We start from the raw sequence: 8,895 nt of genomic DNA, 5'->3' as shown, positions 1-8,895 counted from the left end.
TAAGGGCTTTAAAATTAAAGCAGGTTTAAATATAATTACAAAATCGAGCAAAATTCGAAAGACAACGCATTATTTCAAAGTTCAATTAGGGACATTTGGAGACCTTTATGCGTTGAAATATAAGTGATAAAGAATATATTGTCAGAATTAATTGTAAATCACAAGGTAAGCTGGGTAAACGCTTGTATCTTTAAACACAACGAACATAGTTGGATCTGTCATGTTATTTACGACACTATCATAAGGCGAGCCATTTGGTTGATTCGGGGCAACTGTCAGAGACTTGCTGCCCTGGCAGTATTCTCCAGTTATAACTTTGGCCAGAAACATATGTTTAGGATTTCCTGATGCATATGAATCCGAGTATTTGGCAGTTGTAGCAAAGTACGTACCTTTCCCATACATAGTACCTGGAGAAAAGAATGTGAATGTCTCATTATCAGGTTTTTATTTTATATGTAGGGTAAAAAAATGAATTTTTAGTCTACTGGTACTGGGGCATTTTCAAAATATAAAGGTAGCAAAATTAAACAAATACTAGCTAAGCATATTTAGCGGAGGGCATAATGTATTTGAGAAGATACACAGCAGTTCATTGTTTGCAGTGAAATATGTTTTTAAATGATTTTGTTGTCATTTTACCCACCATTAATGCCGGAATGACCTCTATCAAAGTTGTCTTTGCAAATGCTGTCACATGATTGAGCGCTAGTTCCATGGAATAATTCCCTCGTTATAATTGTCCTACGTTTTCCCAAAACGTCGGTAACCTTTATCTTTTGGGCTTGATATTGTCTGCAGAGCGTCGGGTTTTGGATGCGTTCAATCTGAAGTCACATAATATATATAAGCGAGATTACTTTAAAAGAAGTTAAACAGAACAACAATGTCGTAGTAAAATAGCTCACTAAAACATTTTATCATACTTCAGAAACTCTGATTTGAAGAGTTTTGTTGAAGAGTGCCAGAACTCGTTGGTATTCCTGCGAGATTCTTGGAAGCTTTACTCGTTTCCAAAGTTGTCCTTCCATGCTTTCCCAGTGGGACGGAAGACCTAAAAAAACATTTAAGAAATTTTAAGTCAAATATGAAACGTTTTTAGTGAATCAAAAGAAAAAAGTAAAAACCATTGCAGATACACCGATTCTGTCGATCAATGATGCAAGTAAGGCCGTCTAGAAAAACAAGCAGTCTGTGATGGGTTTTGGACTCACAACGTCCGGCCATACCGGGATCTACCAACAATTGGTCAACTGGGACTTCAGAAGGCCTAGATTACGCAGACTTAATGGTTGTCTTCAGCTTGCTTCCCTTTGAGCCTGGCGACGGTTCTGCTATGACCGAGGTTGTGAGTTCGAACTTCACAACAGACTAGTTTTACCGAAAAGATGCAGCAGGCAACAGTGCTGTTGTTGTTTTCTCCCTTCTGAGCCTGTGTAGCTCAGTTGGTAGAGCGACAGTCCTGGTATGACCGAGGTCGTCAGTCCAAACCTCACCACAGGTTAGTTTTACGAACAGGATGCACTTAATTGTATCATTTTATACCAAACAAAAGTTTCAACCTGTATTGGAGACATCATGACGCAATGTTGGGAACTCCTGTTTAAATGTTGCCAACATTGCTTGTTGAAATACATAAATTGAGATGCTTTGCAGATAGTTGGAATTGGTTTGTTCAAATCTGATGATGGCTTCTCTGATGCAGATAGCTACCTCCTGGGCTTGTAATCCAATGCCGCCTAAGTAAAGCAACAAAGTGTTCAAATCATGCCATAGAGTTGAATATGTTCACTTTTAAAATGTCTCATCTTAAGAGTTTCGCGTACCAGCTAGTCCAGTGCTTCTACAACTTTTTCACCTTTTCACCTTCTTACAAATAAAGGACGACCCCTTTGATGTTTAAAACGACATACAGTAAAATTTTCTGGTAGGATAATTAGTCTGATAATTAGTTCAGACAAACTGTCAACAAAGTTGTTAACATTAAAAAGAAAAACGAAATAAATTCTCCGGTCTAACTTATTAACCTATTAATAAGAGAATGTTGTGCGGACAGCAGTTTCAGAACCACTGAGCTAGTCGATGCAAACTAATTTCGCTTATCATGTAAATGCTTACCTGTTCCAACTGTAGGCATTGCAAGCAATCTAACTCCACGTTTATCAGCTTCCTCAAACAATTCCAGCAACGCGTTTTCAAGTGAATTTACATCTTTGGGCACGTTGAGATGAAATATGAAGTTGTACGGTAGAGTACCAGCTTTGGTGATACGAAGATTGTTTGAGCTGTACAGTGGGCTGTTGGAGCAATCATCAGCAATGCTTTGACCACCTTGGGCTACAAGCAGCTTTCCAACTTCACCTGGAGGTGAACAAATAAAAAAGCTCAACATTGTCGCAATCGCATGCCAGGCTAAAGTTTTGATGTACATTCTTCCCACCTGACATGTCGAATTGGTTGGTCGAGTTGACTATTGCGTCACAATTGGCTGACATAATACTCCCCTGAACAACTGTGACGTCGATGTACATCGGGCCCTGGGTATGAATGTTTGAACAAAAATCATACGCATTGAAGTCTCCTAAACTGACTTTTTGGCATTTTACAAGCTTTGTCTAATGGTATTAACTTTAAGATACTTCTACAAAAATTGCTTTGGTCAGTGGTTCAAGCTTACACGGAAAGGTTAGTTGAATTTTTTTTGGCAATTTTGACAATGTATAAAATATGATGAAGGTATTATTGTGTTGTTTTAACATTAATAAATACAAAAAATGATAAAACCCATAAGGTGTCTCGGGTGTAACTATACTAAAGTGTTTAGTAAGTCTGTTATTTTTTCTGGGAGACTGACAGAAGGTTGGAAGTTAAATCGCTTGAATATTGCAAGGCTAACCAACAATATCGGGTCGGATTCAATACAAAATTTATAAAGGGATTTAAGTCATGATGGCATTTTTAAAAGTATTTGTATAAAATGTACATGTAAGGAATGTTCCATGGTACTGGTCCCAGTTAAGCCGATACTGGTCCCAGTTAAGAAACAAAGTGCTCGGTATCCGTGACTCAAAGTCGGACACAGGACTCGGAATTCGATTAAGTCGGTTTATTTGCCTAAAGTCGGATCGGGACTCGAGCAAGACTACGTAAGGCTACTAGAATGCCGAGTCCGACATGCGCATAAGCAAGCTTGAAATCGATTAAAACTTCACATGGTAGACCGTAAGGGTGTAACAGCATTACGCTGTGGGTGGGTAAGTGAATGTGGTGACAGTATACATGAAATACATGGCGTTAAAGTCGGAGATGGACATGAGATTGATAAATCGGTTTGCTTAACGGAGCCGGAAATTTACTTTATTTTCTAGGTCGGTTGTCGGAGTCGAGTTGTTTTAAATCGCATGGTAAGAATGCGTTTTAAAAGTTATGTAGCAAGTTAGTTTTCTAAGGACACGAGGTTGTTGCATAAATGGGCAAACGCACCAATACCAGGTCATACTGTTCTGCAGGTGAACTGTACTAAGTCTTAAGCCAAACTACTAGTAATTTATCGGACCTTGTCTACAGGGTTGCCAGTTAGGATTGTTTAAAGCCAAATTAAAAAATTTAGGTTTTTTTGGACCTCTCTGGATTTTACTTTTTCAAAAAAAATCCAAATGAAATTTGGCTATTTTAGGCTTTTTTTGGCTTAATTGGAAAAATTCATTAGTGTTATGTTAAGTAGAGATCAAACTAACACAAAATAAAAAAATGCCAAAAAAATCACAAAAAGAGAAAAATTGCCAAATTTTTTTGCAAAAAGCGACAAAAAAATTGAGAAAAATTGCCACAAAAGGAGAAATTCAATGTTCAAGCATGAGTTTGTAGTAGATTTGGCTTTTTGCCTTCTTTTTAAGGTAAGCTTGGTTTTTTTATTTTTGCCATCTGGCAACCCTGCTTGTCTAACTGCACTTACTGATAAGTTTATTGTCATGCTCATGGGCGCTATTCTTGAACTTCTGGTAAAGGAGTGGCTAGTTGAACTTCGTCCGGCGGCTGGTAATTGAAAAACTGTGTTAAAACCAGGGCAATAGTCCCTAAACTATATTTTTTGTCAAATTTGCTATGTAAGTGCAAACTTTTTTTGGTTATTAGTATGTTTTTGTCCATTGCAGTAAGTATTATTATGTTGTCCAGTTGAAAGACTTATATGCCATGTTGCGCCGTGTGAACTCGTAAACTTTGCAAGTTCAGTTTGTTTAATTGGAATGTAAGTGCCATTATATCAACCAATATGCTAATCCATTTATCTTTAAATTGAAAGTTTTGCCAATTTAAACAAAAAGAGCCCATTTTTTACGCCTCGCGTGACTAGACTGCATTTCAGCTGGACATTTGCGCACTAGATAACAACAAGCGATTTAGTATAAGCTGTTTAAAGACCTAACATCTCTAATAAATGTTATGCGCTCCCAAACAACATCGTGGAACCCCTTCCGATTAACGCTTATAAATGTTGTATCTGCAAATGTGACATAAGGCAAAGGTTGCACTAGAGGAGCATAAAATCCTGAAATTCTTACCATTATTCTGACGTTTTTGCTTTAGAAGCCTCCGAGTGCTGATCGGTTTGTCCTTATGAATAATATACATATAAACGTCGAAAAAAACGATTGCAAACCCTGAGAACACCTGAAGGTAGAAAAAATGACTGATTAAAAACATTCGCGCCTAAAAACGTCATGCAAAAAGGTAAAACTCGAAATTATACATTTCTATTTAACAACACCTTAATTTTTTTAAAGCAAAACTAAAACCTCAAGGGTAGCTTTGCTGTTCGTGATACTGGTTTATTTTACGAGGTTGTCAAAAACAAAGTTACAATATTCTTTAGAACGTTGTAGTTTAAAACAGTGCTCTGAAATCTAAGTCAGACTCGGGATACCGACTACACAGCCCTGGTTTAAAATAACTTGTATTGAATAATATTACGAGCAAACGGACGGATTGCGAGCATATAAGAATAAGGAAAAGAGCCCTTAAACATTTTAAGCACATCAACCATATATTAAAAGCAACAATATATACTGCTCAACCTTTTCAAACAAAAAAGGGTCAAAAATATAGAAGAGATGGCCAACTTACAGCACAAGAAGTCAACAGACCCTTGAAGTTTGCTGGCAATGGTTCGTCAGAATATCCCGAAAAGTTGCTATACACCTTGGCCATGATGGCAGAAATGCACATGTTGGACACCATCAATAAACCACAAAACAGGGCGTAATTTACTTCCTGAAACAACACTATTGATTATGTTTAACTTATTCTCTAGTTTAAATTCAATGAATAATCATTCGCTTAGAAAAATTAATACACAGGCTTATAAACAAGTAAAACTTAAAGTTTAAACCCGAGTAAAAGACGGCATCTTAATTTTTGTTAAAAGAAAAATATATTTCGCCTAAAACAGCATATTCAGTTACTTAAATCGAATGAAAGGTGATGTCAATGGTTTGGGATTCAGCCCATTTATACGTGGCTTACGTGATGTTTTTTTCAAAAAGTATAAAGAAAATCTAGCTCAAAGGCGCTATCATATTCTAGCATGTTACGCCGAGTAACTAACAAGTTTTGCAAAAAAGCTATACAAAAAAGCAAATTTGGACTATAAATGCGAGCTATATGCGAATCTCATTGATGCGTCTAATGTGTTACATAAATTTTTAATCTAAAAGTTTGGCAAAGTTGAACAAAAAACACATTTTTTCGCGATTAACGCGATTAGACTGGATTAAAGTTGACTTTCGTTTGTTTTATTGTTTTGTTGGTTATTTGTTTTATGACGACTATAAAATTGTGGCAATTCCGCGCAGAACGCTAAAGGATTTTACAGCTAACATAGGCAAAAAAACCTTTATGGGGGACTTAAACCACTGGAATCCGGCCCTAAAAACTCTTTAAAAAACAAAATTGGTCAATTAAATCCCACACAAAGATCTGGCTGGCGAACATATTAAGTAAAACGCGTAACTTTTTTATAGGACGTTGGTGTCATGCTGATCTTCTCAGTGACCGCAGGGCCTTAATGTTACGCGGTTCGCATATATTTGGGGGTAAGTTAGCAACAAAGGCACTGAAAAAAACAACACTTGTTCTTTAATATTTACACTATGCACGGATCTGTAATGTAGCTGGATTATAATGAATTTCAAAGCCAAAAAGATCGAGTAGATCGACAGCATCTTGATAAAGACGTTTCGATACGAACTTGTATCATCTTTAGTTAATGTGACTGAGAAGAAATTTAATCTTCACAAAAGTTGGGATATAATTAATTGTAAGCAAATCCTTGTTGTGACGTATGTTGCTGTATATGACGTAATGGTGTAGTGACACTTTTCATGGTTTTACACGATTAAAAAGTTTCCTGCTAAACCTTCGTTCTGCTTTTTCAATATAAACTCGTTAAAAATCTCATTTTCTTTGTTAATTGCGTTTTTCTGGCAGCGAGCGTTGAAACATAAACTAAAAGTTTTCAGTTTTATTCGACTTTGCGATTAATTTCGTCCCATCTTTCATAAGTGATGCTTTGAACTAATTGTCAGTCACATGAACTGAAGATGGTGCAAGTTCGTATCGAATTAACCAAGATGATGTCGATTTACATGACCTTATTGGCTTAAAATTCTTTAATAGTAGATATGAACTTACTAAGGTTTTCCAAGCTTCTGGTTTAAAGCTCATTACGGTGTAAAGCTGGCAAAAGTTAATAATCCAATTTAATGTTATGGTGACCGAGCAAAACAGGGAAAATGCAAGAACAGCACCCATCGCATTGGCGCCCTCCACCGACCAAAATGAGCTCGATAAACACAGAATTAGAACCAAAAGACTGAGAACCTGAAATTTAAAGTTTTTTTTAGTTTCCTGTTGAAATTAATAACCGATTCGTTGCTTCAGAGGTTTGGTAATATTTTACGAATACGTGCTTTATGTAATCGAGTATATTATAAGTAAAGCATGACCGTAAACTAGGGAGGATGTCCTTAAACTTAATAATTATATTTTGGAAAAAATATCACGATGTGAACAGTTACTAAACGATGTCATCACTAAACAAGCAAAAAAGGTGGAAAGGTTTTAGGTTATTTAGTCAAAATTTCCACCAACCCTAAGAAGTTTTCTTTCCTTCAGTTATTTAACCTTTTTGTCAAATTTACGATTCAGGGTTCCTGTATTACCTTGACATCGGATTGGCAGCGATACCAACCTAGTATTGGACAAATACTGCTACTGTAACTCGGCATCGGGTATCGGCTCCGATCCGATACTATCGGACATCCCAACTGTTAACCAACGTGCGATTATGTCTCACGTTGTTTAAAATGCATATAAATTGCACTGTAGTGTTGGAAAAGAGTCATTTTTAAAATAAAGTCAGGTCATTTGCAAACAACTTTGGTCCAAGTCAGGTCATTTTCAACAAGTAGCAAGTCAAGCCATTTGTATATTAACTTAATTCCAATTAATTTTTGACAACTGGAAAGTCAAATCCCAGACCGAGTCATATTACACTAGGGCAGTGCTTCCCAACCTCAGTTCGCGACCCATATTTACAGCAAGTTTTGTGAGTGACCTACAATAAGATATGACCACACAAATAAAGTTACATAAAACCTGCATCTTTACTAGTGGCGTACCGTACGTAGCCTACTGAAATAGTTATTGCGACACAACACATCTAATTGTTAGCTATTTGTGATATTCTTGCATAAATGCTACCTAATGGTAATGCATTCATTTCCCGATCTACTAGAAAACTGTAACACTCAGAAATAGCTTCGCGACCCATCACTGGTTGGGAAGCACCAGTGTTGTAATGACTTAAGTCAATCACTTGACTTAAGGCACTTAAGTCACTGTTTTTAATGACTTGAAGTATTTTTTTAAACAATTGAGCTATTTGTCCAAATTTTTGGACAAAAAACAAATTGCTTGCTATATGTTCCGTTTTCGTTAGTTTTTAGTTCAGTTATTGTTCATAATCATGCTAGTTTAAAAATTCGTATAGCTTAACGCTTTATTTTTATGACAAGGACGTGACTTGAAGTTGACTTTAATTATGACTTGACTGGGATTTGACTTGCGCAACTGATGGCTTGGATTGGGACTTCACTTGGTATTTGTTCAAAAAGACTTGACTTGGACTTAAGTTATTTTGCAAATAACTTGAGTGGGACTTAATTCATTTTAAAATGACTTGTTTACAACACTGGGAAGCACCGCACTAGTACTAGGGTATACAAAAATCACAAACATTAACTCATTTATGGTTTTGAAATTAAATTAAATTAACCAACAATAATAAAAATCTCACCAGTTGAATAGTTTTATATACACCATCTTTAGATGTAAAGAAACTTTTATCCGGTCCAGCACCAGACATAACAATCTCTTTAACGTTTTTACATTGAAATATATTAAACAAAATAAGCTGTTTGCTGGAGATGGAAAATTATCTGTTTTAATCTTGATTGATAGCCGTATTTGTCTTATTTAAACAATTAAAAAGTAATGTCACTTTTAATAATTATTAAGTAATGTTGACAAGCTTTTGCACAACCGTGCTTCATCAGGTCAGAGCAAGAATCGTTCAGAAGAAGAAAAGTAGGTGAACTTTGCGCCAATAATTTCAGTTACGTCAATGTGACAAATGCTTACACAGATGATATAAAATAATAGTTCTTACTCCTGATGAAGCACGTTTGTGTAAACTAAAAACTCATCAACAGGTAAATACTGTTTGTCAGCATTGCTGTAGGACATATTATAAACCACATTGCCGACTACTATATGTTACTGTTCGCTTGTAAAGTTTATTCCAAAACAAAAGGTCAAGGGAAATAAACGGAGACC

The sequence above is a fragment of the Ascidiella aspersa genome, chromosome 2 (genome assembly GCF_963924565.1).
Source record: "Ascidiella aspersa chromosome 2, kaAscAspe10.2, whole genome shotgun sequence".
Classification (NCBI taxonomy): Eukaryota; Metazoa; Chordata; class Ascidiacea; order Phlebobranchia; family Ascidiidae; genus Ascidiella; species Ascidiella aspersa.
This window is presented reverse-complemented; position numbering follows the sequence as displayed.